A 14236-nucleotide genomic window follows, 5' to 3' on the forward strand; every position below is an offset into this window, starting at 1 on the left:
TTTTTTCCCGCAGTGGCAAAGAAATCTATCGTTTTTTCCTCTGAAAGTTCAACACAATGCAACCTTCCAAAATAGAATTCTGACATCAAGAATTCCGTCTATAGTACATTTGAGTGCACCTGTCATTTTCTCAGTCTCTGTGTATGCATGGAGCAAGATATAGGCTCATGGATTTAAGAATGAGAGGATATCATGAGACAGCAATCTCCACCTACGGCCATACTACCTTGACAGCGCCCGATCCCGTCAGATCTCGGAAGCTAAGCAGGGTGAGGCTTGATTAGTACTGGGTTGGGAGACTGCCTGGGAATACCAGGTGCTGTAGGGGTTTTTATTTTTCGCTTCCCTAATGAAAATATACATGGCATTCCTCGCAGCAAATGAAAATGTTTCATTTCTTGCTACTTTTTTCCCGCAGTGGCAAAGAAATATATCGTTTTTTCCTCTGAAAGTTCAACACAATGCAACCTTCCAAAATAGAATTCTGACATCAAGAATTCCGTCTATAGTACATTTGAGTGCACCTGTCATTTTCTCAGTCTCTGTGTATGCATGGAGCAAGATATAGGCTCATGGATTTAAGAATGAGAGGATATCATGAGACAGCAATCTCCACCTACGGCCATACTACCTTGACAGCGCCCGATCCCGTCAGATCTCGGAAGCTAAGCAGGGTGAGGCTTGATTAGTACTGGGTTGGGAGACTGCCTGGGAATACCAGGTGCTGTAGGGGTTTTTATTTTTCGCTTCCCTAATGAAAATATACATGGCATTCCTCGCAGCAAATGAAAATGTTTCATTTCTTGCTACTTTTTTCCCGCAGTGGCAAAGAAATATATCGTTTTTTCCTCTGAAAGTTCAACACAATGCAACCTTCCAAAATAGAATTCTGACATCAAGAATTCCGTCTATAGTACATTTGAGTGCACCTGTCATTTTCTCAGTCTCTGTGTATGCATGGAGCAAGATATAGGCTCATGGATTTAAGAATGAGAGGATATCATGAGACAGCAATCTCCACCTACGGCCATACTACCTTGACAGCGCCCGATCCCGTCAGATCTCGGAAGCTAAGCAGGGTGAGGCTTGATTAGTACTGGGTTGGGAGACTGCCTGGGAATACCAGGTGCTGTAGGGGTTTTTATTTTTCGCTTCCCTAATGAAAATATACATGGCATTCCTCGCAGCAAATGAAAATGTTTCATTTCTTGCTACTTTTTTCCCGCAGTGGCAAAGAAATATATCGTTTTTTCCTCTGAAAGTTCAACACAATGCAACCTTCCAAAATAGAATTCTGACATCAAGAATTCCGTCTATAGTACATTTGAGTGCACCTGTCATTTTCTCAGTCTCTGTGTATGCATGGAGCAAGATATAGGCTCATGGATTTAAGAATGAGAGGATATCATGAGACAGCAATCTCCACCTACGGCCATACTACCTTGAAAGCGCCCGATCCCGTCAGATCTCGGAAGCTAAGCAGGGTGAGGCTTGATTAGTACTGGGTTGGGAGACTGCCTGGGAATACCAGGTGCTGTGAGTGTTTTTATTTTTTGCTTCACTAATGAAAATATACATGGCATTCCTTGCAGCAAATGAAAATGTTTCATTTTTTACTACTTTTTTCCCGCAGTGGCAAAGAAATCTATCGTTTTTTCCTCTGAAAGTTCAACACAATGCAACCTTCCAAAATAGAATTCTGACATCAAGAATTCCGTCTATAGTACATTTGAGTGCACCTGTCATTTTCTCAGTCTCTGTGTATGCATGGAGCAAGATATAGGCTCATGGATTTAAGAATGAGAGGATATCATGAGACAGCAATCTCCACCTACGGCCATACTACCTTGACAGCGCCCGATCCCGTCAGATCTCGGAAGCTAAGCAGGGTGAGGCTTGATTAGTACTGGGTTGGGAGACTGCCTGGGAATACCAGGTGCTGTGGGTGTTTTTATTTTTTGCTTCCCTAATGAAAATATACATGGCATTCCTTGCAGCAAATGAAAATGTTTCATTTTTTACTACTTTTTTCCCGCAGTGGCAAAGAAATCTATCGTTTTTTCCTCTGAAAGTTCAACACAATGCAACCTTCCAAAATAGAATTCTGACATCAAGAATTCCGTCTATAGTACATTTGAGTGCACCTGTCATTTTCTCAGTCTCTGTGTATGCATGGAGCAAGATATAGGCTCATGGATTTAAGAATGAGAGGATATCATGAGACAGCAATCTCCACCTACGGCCATACTACCTTGACAGCGCCCGATCCCGTCAGATCTCGGAAGCTAAGCAGGGTGAGGCTTGATTAGTACTGGGTTGGGAGACTGCCTGGGAATACCAGGTGCTGTAGGGGTTTTTATTTTTCGCTTCCCTAATGAAAATATACATGGCATTCCTCGCAGCAAATGAAAATGTTTCATTTCTTGCTACTTTTTTCCCGCAGTGGCAAAGAAATATATCGTTTTTTCCTCTGAAAGTTCAACACAATGCAACCTTCCAAAATAGAATTCTGACATCAAGAATTCCGTCTATAGTACATTTGAGTGCACCTGTCATTTTCTCAGTCTCTGTGTATGCATGGAGCAAGATATAGGCTCATGGATTTAAGAATGAGAGGATATCATGAGACAGCAATCTCCACCTACGGCCATACTACCTTGACAGCGCCCGATCCCGTCAGATCTCGGAAGCTAAGCAGGGTGAGGCTTGATTAGTACTGGGTTGGGAGACTGCCTGGGAATACCAGGTGCTGTAGGGGTTTTTATTTTTCGCTTCCCTAATGAAAATATACATGGCATTCCTCGCAGCAAATGAAAATGTTTCATTTCTTGCTACTTTTTTCCCGCAGTGGCAAAGAAATATATCGTTTTTTCCTCTGAAAGTTCAACACAATGCAACCTTCCAAAATAGAATTCTGACATCAAGAATTCCGTCTATAGTACATTTGAGTGCACCTGTCATTTTCTCAGTCTCTGTGTATGCATGGAGCAAGATATAGGCTCATGGATTTAAGAATGAGAGGATATCATGAGACAGCAATCTCCACCTACGGCCATACTACCTTGACAGCGCCCGATCCCGTCAGATCTCGGAAGCTAAGCAGGGTGAGGCTTGATTAGTACTGGGTTGGGAGACTGCCTGGGAATACCAGGTGCTGTGGGTGTTTTTATTTTTTGCTTCCCTAATGAAAATATACATGGCATTCCTTGCAGCAAATGAAAATGTTTCATTTTTTACTACTTTTTTCCCGCAGTGGCAAAGAAATCTATCGTTTTTTCCTCTGAAAGTTCAACACAATGCAACCTTCCAAAATAGAATTCTGACATCAAGAATTCCGTCTATAGTACATTTGAGTGCACCTGTCATTTTCTCAGTCTCTGTGTATGCATGGAGCAAGATATAGGCTCATGGATTTAAGAATGAGAGGATATCATGAGACAGCAATCTCCACCTACGGCCATACTACCTTGACAGCGCCCGATCCCGTCAGATCTCGGAAGCTAAGCAGGGTGAGGCTTGATTAGTACTGGGTTGGGAGACTGCCTGGGAATACCAGGTGCTGTAGGGGTTTTTATTTTTCGCTTCCCTAATGAAAATATACATGGCATTCCTCGCAGCAAATGAAAATGTTTCATTTCTTGCTACTTTTTTCCCGCAGTGGCAAAGAAATATATCGTTTTTTCCTCTGAAAGTTCAACACAATGCAACCTTCCAAAATAGAATTCTGACATCAAGAATTCCGTCTATAGTACATTTGAGTGCACCTGTCATTTTCTCAGTCTCTGTGTATGCATGGAGCAAGATATAGGCTCATGGATTTAAGAATGAGAGGATATCATGAGACAGCAATCTCCACCTACGGCCATACTACCTTGACAGCGCCCGATCCCGTCAGATCTCGGAAGCTAAGCAGGGTGAGGCTTGATTAGTACTGGGTTGGGAGACTGCCTGGGAATACCAGGTGCTGTAGGGGTTTTTATTTTTCGCTTCCCTAATGAAAATATACATGGCATTCCTCGCAGCAAATGAAAATGTTTCATTTCTTGCTACTTTTTTCCCGCAGTGGCAAAGAAATATATCGTTTTTTCCTCTGAAAGTTCAACACAATGCAACCTTCCAAAATAGAATTCTGACATCAAGAATTCCGTCTATAGTACATTTGAGTGCACCTGTCATTTTCTCAGTCTCTGTGTATGCATGGAGCAAGATATAGGCTCATGGATTTAAGAATGAGAGGATATCATGAGACAGCAATCTCCACCTACGGCCATACTACCTTGACAGCGCCCGATCCCGTCAGATCTCGGAAGCTAAGCAGGGTGAGGCTTGATTAGTACTGGGTTGGGAGACTGCCTGGGAATACCAGGTGCTGTAGGGGTTTTTATTTTTCGCTTCCCTAATGAAAATATACATGGCATTCCTCGCAGCAAATGAAAATGTTTCATTTCTTGCTACTTTTTTCCCGCAGTGGCAAAGAAATATATCGTTTTTTCCTCTGAAAGTTCAACACAATGCAACCTTCCAAAATAGAATTCTGACATCAAGAATTCCGTCTATAGTACATTTGAGTGCACCTGTCATTTTCTCAGTCTCTGTGTATGCATGGAGCAAGATATAGGCTCATGGATTTAAGAATGAGAGGATATCATGAGACAGCAATCTCCACCTACGGCCATACTACCTTGAAAGCGCCCGATCCCGTCAGATCTCGGAAGCTAAGCAGGGTGAGGCTTGATTAGTACTGGGTTGGGAGACTGCCTGGGAATACCAGGTGCTGTGAGTGTTTTTATTTTTTGCTTCACTAATGAAAATATACATGGCATTCCTTGCAGCAAATGAAAATGTTTCATTTTTTACTACTTTTTTCCCGCAGTGGCAAAGAAATCTATCGTTTTTTCCTCTGAAAGTTCAACACAATGCAACCTTCCAAAATAGAATTCTGACATCAAGAATTCCGTCTATAGTACATTTGAGTGCACCTGTCATTTTCTCAGTCTCTGTGTATGCATGGAGCAAGATATAGGCTCATGGATTTAAGAATGAGAGGATATCATGAGACAGCAATCTCCACCTACGGCCATACTACCTTGACAGCGCCCGATCCCGTCAGATCTCGGAAGCTAAGCAGGGTGAGGCTTGATTAGTACTGGGTTGGGAGACTGCCTGGGAATACCAGGTGCTGTGGGTGTTTTTATTTTTTGCTTCCCTAATGAAAATATACATGGCATTCCTTGCAGCAAATGAAAATGTTTCATTTTTTACTACTTTTTTCCCGCAGTGGCAAAGAAATCTATCGTTTTTTCCTCTGAAAGTTCAACACAATGCAACCTTCCAAAATAGAATTCTGACATCAAGAATTCCGTCTATAGTACATTTGAGTGCACCTGTCATTTTCTCAGTCTCTGTGTATGCATGGAGCAAGATATAGGCTCATGGATTTAAGAATGAGAGGATATCATGAGACAGCAATCTCCACCTACGGCCATACTACCTTGACAGCGCCCGATCCCGTCAGATCTCGGAAGCTAAGCAGGGTGAGGCTTGATTAGTACTGGGTTGGGAGACTGCCTGGGAATACCAGGTGCTGTAGGGGTTTTTATTTTTCGCTTCCCTAATGAAAATATACATGGCATTCCTCGCAGCAAATGAAAATGTTTCATTTCTTGCTACTTTTTTCCCGCAGTGGCAAAGAAATATATCGTTTTTTCCTCTGAAAGTTCAACACAATGCAACCTTCCAAAATAGAATTCTGACATCAAGAATTCCGTCTATAGTACATTTGAGTGCACCTGTCATTTTCTCAGTCTCTGTGTATGCATGGAGCAAGATATAGGCTCATGGATTTAAGAATGAGAGGATATCATGAGACAGCAATCTCCACCTACGGCCATACTACCTTGACAGCGCCCGATCCCGTCAGATCTCGGAAGCTAAGCAGGGTGAGGCTTGATTAGTACTGGGTTGGGAGACTGCCTGGGAATACCAGGTGCTGTGGGTGTTTTTATTTTTTGCTTCCCTAATGAAAATATACATGGCATTCCTTGCAGCAAATGAAAATGTTTCATTTTTTACTACTTTTTTCCCGCAGTGGCAAAGAAATCTATCGTTTTTTCCTCTGAAAGTTCAACACAATGCAACCTTCCAAAATAGAATTCTGACATCAAGAATTCCGTCTATAGTACATTTGAGTGCACCTGTCATTTTCTCAGTCTCTGTGTATGCATGGAGCAAGATATAGGCTCATGGATTTAAGAATGAGAGGATATCATGAGACAGCAATCTCCACCTACGGCCATACTACCTTGACAGCGCCCGATCCCGTCAGATCTCGGAAGCTAAGCAGGGTGAGGCTTGATTAGTACTGGGTTGGGAGACTGCCTGGGAATACCAGGTGCTGTAGGGGTTTTTATTTTTCGCTTCCCTAATGAAAATATACATGGCATTCCTCGCAGCAAATGAAAATGTTTCATTTCTTGCTACTTTTTTCCCGCAGTGGCAAAGAAATATATCGTTTTTTCCTCTGAAAGTTCAACACAATGCAACCTTCCAAAATAGAATTCTGACATCAAGAATTCCGTCTATAGTACATTTGAGTGCACCTGTCATTTTCTCAGTCTCTGTGTATGCATGGAGCAAGATATAGGCTCATGGATTTAAGAATGAGAGGATATCATGAGACAGCAATCTCCACCTACGGCCATACTACCTTGACAGCGCCCGATCCCGTCAGATCTCGGAAGCTAAGCAGGGTGAGGCTTGATTAGTACTGGGTTGGGAGACTGCCTGGGAATACCAGGTGCTGTAGGGGTTTTTATTTTTCGCTTCCCTAATGAAAATATACATGGCATTCCTCGCAGCAAATGAAAATGTTTCATTTCTTGCTACTTTTTTCCCGCAGTGGCAAAGAAATATATCGTTTTTTCCTCTGAAAGTTCAACACAATGCAACCTTCCAAAATAGAATTCTGACATCAAGAATTCCGTCTATAGTACATTTGAGTGCACCTGTCATTTTCTCAGTCTCTGTGTATGCATGGAGCAAGATATAGGCTCATGGATTTAAGAATGAGAGGATATCATGAGACAGCAATCTCCACCTACGGCCATACTACCTTGACAGCGCCCGATCCCGTCAGATCTCGGAAGCTAAGCAGGGTGAGGCTTGATTAGTACTGGGTTGGGAGACTGCCTGGGAATACCAGGTGCTGTAGGGGTTTTTATTTTTCGCTTCCCTAATGAAAATATACATGGCATTCCTCGCAGCAAATGAAAATGTTTCATTTCTTGCTACTTTTTTCCCGCAGTGGCAAAGAAATATATCGTTTTTTCCTCTGAAAGTTCAACACAATGCAACCTTCCAAAATAGAATTCTGACATCAAGAATTCCGTCTATAGTACATTTGAGTGCACCTGTCATTTTCTCAGTCTCTGTGTATGCATGGAGCAAGATATAGGCTCATGGATTTAAGAATGAGAGGATATCATGAGACAGCAATCTCCACCTACGGCCATACTACCTTGAAAGCGCCCGATCCCGTCAGATCTCGGAAGCTAAGCAGGGTGAGGCTTGATTAGTACTGGGTTGGGAGACTGCCTGGGAATACCAGGTGCTGTGAGTGTTTTTATTTTTTGCTTCACTAATGAAAATATACATGGCATTCCTTGCAGCAAATGAAAATGTTTCATTTTTTACTACTTTTTTCCCGCAGTGGCAAAGAAATCTATCGTTTTTTCCTCTGAAAGTTCAACACAATGCAACCTTCCAAAATAGAATTCTGACATCAAGAATTCCGTCTATAGTACATTTGAGTGCACCTGTCATTTTCTCAGTCTCTGTGTATGCATGGAGCAAGATATAGGCTCATGGATTTAAGAATGAGAGGATATCATGAGACAGCATTCTCCACCTACGGCCATACTACCTTGACAGCGCCCGATCCCGTCAGATCTCGGAAGCTAAGCAGGGTGAGGCTTGATTAGTACTGGGTTGGGAGACTGCCTGGGAATACCAGGTGCTGTGGGTGTTTTTATTTTTTGCTTCCCTAATGAAAATATACATGGCATTCCTTGCAGCAAATGAAAATGTTTCATTTTTTACTACTTTTTTCCCGCAGTGGCAAAGAAATCTATCGTTTTTTCCTCTGAAAGTTCAACACAATGCAACCTTCCAAAATAGAATTCTGACATCAAGAATTCCGTCTATAGTACATTTGAGTGCACCTGTCATTTTCTCAGTCTCTGTGTATGCATGGAGCAAGATATAGGCTCATGGATTTAAGAATGAGAGGATATCATGAGACAGCAATCTCCACCTACGGCCATACTACCTTGACAGCGCCCGATCCCGTCAGATCTCGGAAGCTAAGCAGGGTGAGGCTTGATTAGTACTGGGTTGGGAGACTGCCTGGGAATACCAGGTGCTGTAGGGGTTTTTATTTTTCGCTTCCCTAATGAAAATATACATGGCATTCCTCGCAGCAAATGAAAATGTTTCATTTCTTGCTACTTTTTTCCCGCAGTGGCAAAGAAATATATCGTTTTTTCCTCTGAAAGTTCAACACAATGCAACCTTCCAAAATAGAATTCTGACATCAAGAATTCCGTCTATAGTACATTTGAGTGCACCTGTCATTTTCTCAGTCTCTGTGTATGCATGGAGCAAGATATAGGCTCATGGATTTAAGAATGAGAGGATATCATGAGACAGCAATCTCCACCTACGGCCATACTACCTTGACAGCGCCCGATCCCGTCAGATCTCGGAAGCTAAGCAGGGTGAGGCTTGATTAGTACTGGGTTGGGAGACTGCCTGGGAATACCAGGTGCTGTAGGGGTTTTTATTTTTCGCTTCCCTAATGAAAATATACATGGCATTCCTCGCAGCAAATGAAAATGTTTCATTTCTTGCTACTTTTTTCCCGCAGTGGCAAAGAAATATATCGTTTTTTCCTCTGAAAGTTCAACACAATGCAACCTTCCAAAATAGAATTCTGACATCAAGAATTCCGTCTATAGTACATTTGAGTGCACCTGTCATTTTCTCAGTCTCTGTGTATGCATGGAGCAAGATACTGCACCGACACACTTTATTCGAGCAAATACCCAGTATGTACCTGGCAGATACCTGGAATGCGCCGCTCCTCACCTCTGACAAGCCCCGTTGCGTTTGCCTTCCCAGCCTGGGTTCATGCCTGGCTGACGGGCGGCTGATCTGTTAAATGATAATGATTAGGATTTAATAGGCTGCAATGCTTCGCGTGTCTACCAGATGGCATAAATTCATGAATTGTAATGCAGTATATATATATATACTGTGCAGTATTGCAGCCAGCGGGAATAAAATGCTTCAATCCCTGCCTGGAAAATACCTCAATGCACTCGGGCAGAAAACAGTCACAAACCTCAATACACCCGGGTATACCCGAATTCGTGGGACTAGCCGAGCTCGAATAAAGTGTGTCGCCAGTGTATAGGCTCATGGATTTAAGAATGAGAGGATATCATGAGACACCAATCTCCACCTACGGCCATACTACCTTGAAAGCGCCCGATCCCGTCAGATCTCGGAAGCTAAGCAGGGTGAGGCTTGATTAGTACTGGGTTGGGAGACTGCCTGGGAATACCAGGTGCTGTGGGTGTTTTTATTTTTTGCTTCCCTAATGAAAATATACATGGCATTCCTTGCAGCAAATGAAAATGTTTCATTTTTTACTACTTTTTTCCCGCAGTGGCAAAGAAATCTATCGTTTTTTCCTCTGAAAGTTCAACACAATGCAACCTTCCAAAATAGAATTCTGACATCAAGAATTCCGTCTATAGTACATTTGAGTGCACCTGTCATTTTCTCAGTCTCTGTGTATGCATGGAGCAAGATATAGGCTCATGGATTTAAGAATGAGAGGATATCATGAGACAGCAATCTCCACCTACGGCCATACTACCTTGACAGCGCCCGATCCCGTCAGATCTCGGAAGCTAAGCAGGGTGAGGCTTGATTAGTACTGGGTTGGGAGACTGCCTGGGAATACCAGGTGCTGTAGGGGTTTTTATTTTTCGCTTCCCTAATGAAAATATACATGGCATTCCTCGCAGCAAATGAAAATGTTTCATTTCTTGCTACTTTTTTCCCGCAGTGGCAAAGAAATATATCGTTTTTTCCTCTGAAAGTTCAACACAATGCAACCTTCCAAAATAGAATTCTGACATCAAGAATTCCGTCTATAGTACATTTGAGTGCACCTGTCATTTTCTCAGTCTCTGTGTATGCATGGAGCAAGATATAGGCTCATGGATTTAAGAATGAGAGGATATCATGAGACAGCAATCTCCACCTACGGCCATACTACCTTGAAAGCGCCCGATCCCGTCAGATCTCGGAAGCTAAGCAGGGTGAGGCTTGATTAGTACTGGGTTGGGAGACTGCCTGGGAATACCAGGTGCTGTGGGTGTTTTTATTTTTTGCTTCCCTAATGAAAATATACATGGCATTCCTTGCAGCAAATGAAAATGTTTCATTTTTTACTACTTTTTTCCCGCAGTGGCAAAGAAATATATCGTTTTTTCCTCAGAAAGTTCAACACAATGCAACCTTCCAAAATAGAATTCTGACATCAAGAATTCCGTCTATAGTACATTTGAGTGCACCTGTCATTTTCTCAGTCTCTGTGTATGCATGGAGCAAGATATAGGCTCATGGATTTAAGAATGAGAGGATATCATGAGACAGCAATCTCCACCTACGGCCATACTACCTTGACAGCGCCCGATCCCGTCAGATCTCGGAAGCTAAGCAGGGTGAGGCTTGATTAGTACTGGGTTGGGAGACTGCCTGGGAATACCAGGTGCTGTAGGGGTTTTTATTTTTCGCTTCCCTAATGAAAATATACATGGCATTCCTCGCAGCAAATGAAAATGTTTCATTTCTTGCTACTTTTTTCCCGCAGTGGCAAAGAAATATATCGTTTTTTCCTCTGAAAGTTCAACACAATGCAACCTTCCAAAATAGAATTCTGACATCAAGAATTCCGTCTATAGTACATTTGAGTGCACCTGTCATTTTCTCAGTCTCTGTGTATGCATGGAGCAAGATATAGGCTCATGGATTTAAGAATGAGAGGATATCATGAGACAGCAATCTCCACCTACGGCCATACTACCTTGAAAGCGCCCGATCCCGTCAGATCTCGGAAGCTAAGCAGGGTGAGGCTTGATTAGTACTGGGTTGGGAGACTGCCTGGGAATACCAGGTGCTGTAGGGGTTTTTATTTTTCGCTTCCCTAATGAAAATATACATGGCATTCCTCGCAGCAAATGAAAATGTTTCATTTCTTGCTACTTTTTTCCCGGAGTGGCAAAGAAATATATTGTTTTTTCCTCTGAAAGTTCAACACAATGCAACCTTCCAAAATAGAATTCTGACATCAAGAATTCCGTCTATAGTATATTTGAGTGCACCTGTCATTTTCTCAGTCTCTGATTTAATTTCTCCATTTAAGGTAATTCTTCAAGAATGTATTTTTTTAACGGTCACAATAATACACTTATGCCTCCCATGTCATTTAGAAATATATCATACAGGCCTCAGAACACTCAGCATGTTATATGGTGAGCTTGTGGCTCACAGAGTTGGGGTGTGCAGTGTTCAAGCTGATACTTGGAAGAGATAGTGAGTTCAAATCCAAACAGGAGGAGGTTGAATATAGGCACCTCTGAAATTTTTTACTACTTTTTTCCCGCAGTGGCAAAGAAATCTATCGTTTTTTCCTCTGAAAGTTCAACACAATGCAACCTTCCAAAATAGAATTCTGACATCAAGAATTCCGTCTATAGTACATTTGAGTGCACCTGTCATTTTCTCAGTCTCTGTGTATGCATGGAGCAAGATATAGGCTCATGGATTTAAGAATGAGAGGATATCATGAGACAGCAATCTCCACCTACGGCCATACTACCTTGACAGCGCCCGATCCCGTCAGATCTTGGAAGCTAAGCAGGGTGAGGCTTGATTAGTACTGGGTTGGGAGACTGCCTGGGAATACCAGGTGCTGTAGGGGTTTTTATTTTTCGCTTCCCTAATGAAAATATACATGGCATTCCTCGCAGCAAATGAAAATGTTTCATTTCTTGCTACTTTTTTCCCGCAGTGGCAAAGAAATATATCGTTTTTTCCTCTGAAAGTTCAACACAATGCAACCTTCCAAAATAGAATTCTGACATCAAGAATTCCGTCTATAGTACATTTGAGTGCACCTGTCATTTTCTCAGTCTCTGTGTATGCATGGAGCAAGATACTGCACCGACACACTTTATTCGAGCAAATACCCAGTATGTACCTGGCAGATACCTGGAATGCGCCGCTCCTCACCTCTGACAAGCCCCGTTGCGTTTGCCTTCCCAGCCTGGGTTCATGCCTGGCTGACGGGCGGCTGATCTGTTAAATGATAATGATTAGGATTTAATAGGCTGCAATGCTTCGCGTGTCTACCAGATGGCATAAATTCATGAATTGTAATGCAGTATATATATATATACTGTGCAGTATTGCAGCCAGCGGGAATAAAATGCTTCAATCCCTGCCTGGAAAATACCTCAATGCACTCGGGCAGAAAACAGTCACAAACCTCAATACACCCGGGTATACCCGAATTCGTGGGACTAGCCGAGCTCGAATAAAGTGTGTCGCCAGTGTATAGGCTCATGGATTTAAGAATGAGAGGATATCATGAGACAGCAATCTCCACCTACAGCCATACTACCTTGAAAGCGCCCGATCCCGTCAGATCTCGGAAGCTAAGCAGGGTGAGGCTTGATTAGTACTGGGTTGGGAGACTGCCTGGGAATACCAGGTGCTGTGGGTGTTTTTATTTTTTGCTTCCCTAATGAAAATATACATGGCATTCCTTGCAGCAAATGAAAATGTTTCATTTTTTACTACTTTTTTCCCGCAGTGGCAAAGAAATATATCGTTTTTTCCTCAGAAAGTTCAACACAATGCAACCTTCCAAAATAGAATTCTGACATCAAGAATTCCGTCTATAGTACATTTGAGTGCACCTGTCATTTTCTCAGTCTCTGTGTATGCATGGAGCAAGATATAGGCTCATGGATTTAAGAATGAGAGGATATCATGAGACAGCAATCTCCACCTACGGCCATACTACCTTGAAAGCGCCCGATCCCGTCAGATCTCGGAAGCTAAGCAGGGTGAGGCTTGATTAGTACTGGGTTGGGAGACTGCCTGGGAATACCAGGTGCTGTAGGGGTTTTTATTTTTCGCTTCCCTAATGAAAATATACATGGCATTCCTCGCAGCAAATGAAAATGTTTCATTTCTTGCTACTTTTTTCCCGCAGTGGCAAAGAAATCTATCGTTTTTTCCTCTGAAAGTTCAACACAATGCAACCTTCCAAAATAAAATTCTGACATCAAGAATTCCGTCTATAGTACATTTGAGTGCACCTGTCATTTTCTCAGTCTCTGTGTATGCATGGAGCAAGATATAGGCTCATGGATTTAAGAATGAGAGGATATCATGAGACAGCAATCTCCACCTACGGCCATACTACCTTGACAGCGCCCGATCCCGTCAGATCTCGGAAGCTAAGCAGGGTGAGGCTTGATTAGTACTGGGTTGGGAGACTGCCTGGGAATACCAGGTGCTGTAGGGGTTTTTATTTTTTGCTTCCCTAATGAAAATATACATGGCATTCCTTGCAGCAAATGAAAATGTTTCATTTTTTACTACTTTTTTCAAGCAGTGGCAAAGAAATCTATCGTTTTTTCCTCTGAAAGTTCAACACAATGCAACCTTCCAAAATAGAATTCTGACATCAAGAATTCCGTCTATAGTACATTTGAGTGCACCTGTCATTTTCTCAGTCTCTGTGTATGCATGGAGCAAGATATAGGCTCATGGATTTAAGAATGAGAGGATATCATGAGACAGCAATCTCCACCTACGGCCATACTACCTTGACAGCGCCCGATCCCGTCAGATCTCGGAAGCTAAGCAGGGTGAGGCTTGATTAGTACTGGGTTGGGAGACTGCCTGGGAATACCAGGTGCTGTAGGGGTTTTTATTTTTCGCTTCCCTAATGAAAATATACATGGCATTCCTCGCAGCAAATGAAAATGTTTCATTTCTTGCTACTTTTTTCCCGGAGTGGCAAAGAAATATATTGTTTTTTCCTCTGAAAGTTCAACACAATGCAACCTTCCAAAATAGAATTCTGACATCA

The 14236-nt window shown here is 42.4% G+C and overlaps 32 non-coding genes across 32 annotated transcripts; all 32 read left to right on the top strand.

Moving 5' to 3' along the window:
- Positions 1-209: 209 nt before the first annotated feature.
- Positions 210-328, top strand: LOC142478990 (5S ribosomal RNA). Its single transcript, XR_012793721.1, has one exon. It is a non-coding gene; the product is annotated as a 5S ribosomal RNA (ribosomal RNA).
- Positions 329-614: 286 nt separating this feature from the next.
- Positions 615-733, top strand: LOC142478991 (5S ribosomal RNA). The gene has a single exon (XR_012793722.1). It is a non-coding gene; the product is annotated as a 5S ribosomal RNA (ribosomal RNA).
- Positions 734-1019: 286 nt separating this feature from the next.
- Positions 1020-1138, top strand: LOC142478992 (5S ribosomal RNA). The gene has a single exon (XR_012793723.1). It is a non-coding gene; the product is annotated as a 5S ribosomal RNA (ribosomal RNA).
- Positions 1139-1424: 286 nt separating this feature from the next.
- On the top strand, positions 1425-1543 carry LOC142479142 (5S ribosomal RNA). The gene has a single exon (XR_012793872.1). It is a non-coding gene; the product is annotated as a 5S ribosomal RNA (ribosomal RNA).
- Positions 1544-1829: 286 nt separating this feature from the next.
- Positions 1830-1948, top strand: LOC142478417 (5S ribosomal RNA). The gene has a single exon (XR_012793155.1). It is a non-coding gene; the product is annotated as a 5S ribosomal RNA (ribosomal RNA).
- Positions 1949-2234: 286 nt separating this feature from the next.
- LOC142478993 (5S ribosomal RNA) lies at positions 2235-2353 on the top strand. The gene has a single exon (XR_012793724.1). It is a non-coding gene; the product is annotated as a 5S ribosomal RNA (ribosomal RNA).
- Positions 2354-2639: 286 nt separating this feature from the next.
- Positions 2640-2758, top strand: LOC142478995 (5S ribosomal RNA). The gene has a single exon (XR_012793726.1). It is a non-coding gene; the product is annotated as a 5S ribosomal RNA (ribosomal RNA).
- A 286-nt stretch (positions 2759-3044) lies between these two features.
- LOC142478418 (5S ribosomal RNA) lies at positions 3045-3163 on the top strand. Its single transcript, XR_012793156.1, has one exon. It is a non-coding gene; the product is annotated as a 5S ribosomal RNA (ribosomal RNA).
- Positions 3164-3449: 286 nt separating this feature from the next.
- Positions 3450-3568, top strand: LOC142478996 (5S ribosomal RNA). Its single transcript, XR_012793727.1, has one exon. It is a non-coding gene; the product is annotated as a 5S ribosomal RNA (ribosomal RNA).
- Positions 3569-3854: 286 nt separating this feature from the next.
- LOC142478997 (5S ribosomal RNA) lies at positions 3855-3973 on the top strand. The gene has a single exon (XR_012793728.1). It is a non-coding gene; the product is annotated as a 5S ribosomal RNA (ribosomal RNA).
- A 286-nt stretch (positions 3974-4259) lies between these two features.
- On the top strand, positions 4260-4378 carry LOC142478998 (5S ribosomal RNA). The gene has a single exon (XR_012793729.1). It is a non-coding gene; the product is annotated as a 5S ribosomal RNA (ribosomal RNA).
- Positions 4379-4664: 286 nt separating this feature from the next.
- LOC142479143 (5S ribosomal RNA) lies at positions 4665-4783 on the top strand. Its single transcript, XR_012793873.1, has one exon. It is a non-coding gene; the product is annotated as a 5S ribosomal RNA (ribosomal RNA).
- A 286-nt stretch (positions 4784-5069) lies between these two features.
- Positions 5070-5188, top strand: LOC142478420 (5S ribosomal RNA). The gene has a single exon (XR_012793157.1). It is a non-coding gene; the product is annotated as a 5S ribosomal RNA (ribosomal RNA).
- A 286-nt stretch (positions 5189-5474) lies between these two features.
- On the top strand, positions 5475-5593 carry LOC142478999 (5S ribosomal RNA). The gene has a single exon (XR_012793730.1). It is a non-coding gene; the product is annotated as a 5S ribosomal RNA (ribosomal RNA).
- Positions 5594-5879: 286 nt separating this feature from the next.
- On the top strand, positions 5880-5998 carry LOC142478421 (5S ribosomal RNA). Its single transcript, XR_012793158.1, has one exon. It is a non-coding gene; the product is annotated as a 5S ribosomal RNA (ribosomal RNA).
- A 286-nt stretch (positions 5999-6284) lies between these two features.
- LOC142479000 (5S ribosomal RNA) lies at positions 6285-6403 on the top strand. Its single transcript, XR_012793731.1, has one exon. It is a non-coding gene; the product is annotated as a 5S ribosomal RNA (ribosomal RNA).
- A 286-nt stretch (positions 6404-6689) lies between these two features.
- LOC142479001 (5S ribosomal RNA) lies at positions 6690-6808 on the top strand. The gene has a single exon (XR_012793732.1). It is a non-coding gene; the product is annotated as a 5S ribosomal RNA (ribosomal RNA).
- Positions 6809-7094: 286 nt separating this feature from the next.
- Positions 7095-7213, top strand: LOC142479002 (5S ribosomal RNA). Its single transcript, XR_012793733.1, has one exon. It is a non-coding gene; the product is annotated as a 5S ribosomal RNA (ribosomal RNA).
- A 286-nt stretch (positions 7214-7499) lies between these two features.
- Positions 7500-7618, top strand: LOC142479144 (5S ribosomal RNA). Its single transcript, XR_012793874.1, has one exon. It is a non-coding gene; the product is annotated as a 5S ribosomal RNA (ribosomal RNA).
- Positions 7619-7904: 286 nt separating this feature from the next.
- On the top strand, positions 7905-8023 carry LOC142478422 (5S ribosomal RNA). The gene has a single exon (XR_012793159.1). It is a non-coding gene; the product is annotated as a 5S ribosomal RNA (ribosomal RNA).
- A 286-nt stretch (positions 8024-8309) lies between these two features.
- Positions 8310-8428, top strand: LOC142479003 (5S ribosomal RNA). The gene has a single exon (XR_012793734.1). It is a non-coding gene; the product is annotated as a 5S ribosomal RNA (ribosomal RNA).
- A 286-nt stretch (positions 8429-8714) lies between these two features.
- On the top strand, positions 8715-8833 carry LOC142479004 (5S ribosomal RNA). The gene has a single exon (XR_012793735.1). It is a non-coding gene; the product is annotated as a 5S ribosomal RNA (ribosomal RNA).
- A 685-nt stretch (positions 8834-9518) lies between these two features.
- Positions 9519-9637, top strand: LOC142479310 (5S ribosomal RNA). The gene has a single exon (XR_012794007.1). It is a non-coding gene; the product is annotated as a 5S ribosomal RNA (ribosomal RNA).
- A 286-nt stretch (positions 9638-9923) lies between these two features.
- LOC142479006 (5S ribosomal RNA) lies at positions 9924-10042 on the top strand. The gene has a single exon (XR_012793737.1). It is a non-coding gene; the product is annotated as a 5S ribosomal RNA (ribosomal RNA).
- A 286-nt stretch (positions 10043-10328) lies between these two features.
- Positions 10329-10447, top strand: LOC142479311 (5S ribosomal RNA). The gene has a single exon (XR_012794008.1). It is a non-coding gene; the product is annotated as a 5S ribosomal RNA (ribosomal RNA).
- Positions 10448-10733: 286 nt separating this feature from the next.
- On the top strand, positions 10734-10852 carry LOC142479007 (5S ribosomal RNA). The gene has a single exon (XR_012793738.1). It is a non-coding gene; the product is annotated as a 5S ribosomal RNA (ribosomal RNA).
- A 286-nt stretch (positions 10853-11138) lies between these two features.
- LOC142479482 (5S ribosomal RNA) lies at positions 11139-11257 on the top strand. Its single transcript, XR_012794173.1, has one exon. It is a non-coding gene; the product is annotated as a 5S ribosomal RNA (ribosomal RNA).
- Positions 11258-11933: 676 nt separating this feature from the next.
- Positions 11934-12052, top strand: LOC142479244 (5S ribosomal RNA). Its single transcript, XR_012793974.1, has one exon. It is a non-coding gene; the product is annotated as a 5S ribosomal RNA (ribosomal RNA).
- A 685-nt stretch (positions 12053-12737) lies between these two features.
- LOC142479397 (5S ribosomal RNA) lies at positions 12738-12856 on the top strand. The gene has a single exon (XR_012794090.1). It is a non-coding gene; the product is annotated as a 5S ribosomal RNA (ribosomal RNA).
- A 286-nt stretch (positions 12857-13142) lies between these two features.
- LOC142479484 (5S ribosomal RNA) lies at positions 13143-13261 on the top strand. Its single transcript, XR_012794174.1, has one exon. It is a non-coding gene; the product is annotated as a 5S ribosomal RNA (ribosomal RNA).
- A 286-nt stretch (positions 13262-13547) lies between these two features.
- Positions 13548-13666, top strand: LOC142479008 (5S ribosomal RNA). The gene has a single exon (XR_012793739.1). It is a non-coding gene; the product is annotated as a 5S ribosomal RNA (ribosomal RNA).
- A 286-nt stretch (positions 13667-13952) lies between these two features.
- LOC142479009 (5S ribosomal RNA) lies at positions 13953-14071 on the top strand. The gene has a single exon (XR_012793740.1). It is a non-coding gene; the product is annotated as a 5S ribosomal RNA (ribosomal RNA).
- Positions 14072-14236: the final 165 nt, after the last annotated feature.

This window comes from Ascaphus truei, unplaced genomic scaffold, assembly GCF_040206685.1.
Source record: "Ascaphus truei isolate aAscTru1 unplaced genomic scaffold, aAscTru1.hap1 HAP1_SCAFFOLD_240, whole genome shotgun sequence".
NCBI classification, from domain to species: Eukaryota; Metazoa; Chordata; class Amphibia; order Anura; family Ascaphidae; genus Ascaphus; species Ascaphus truei.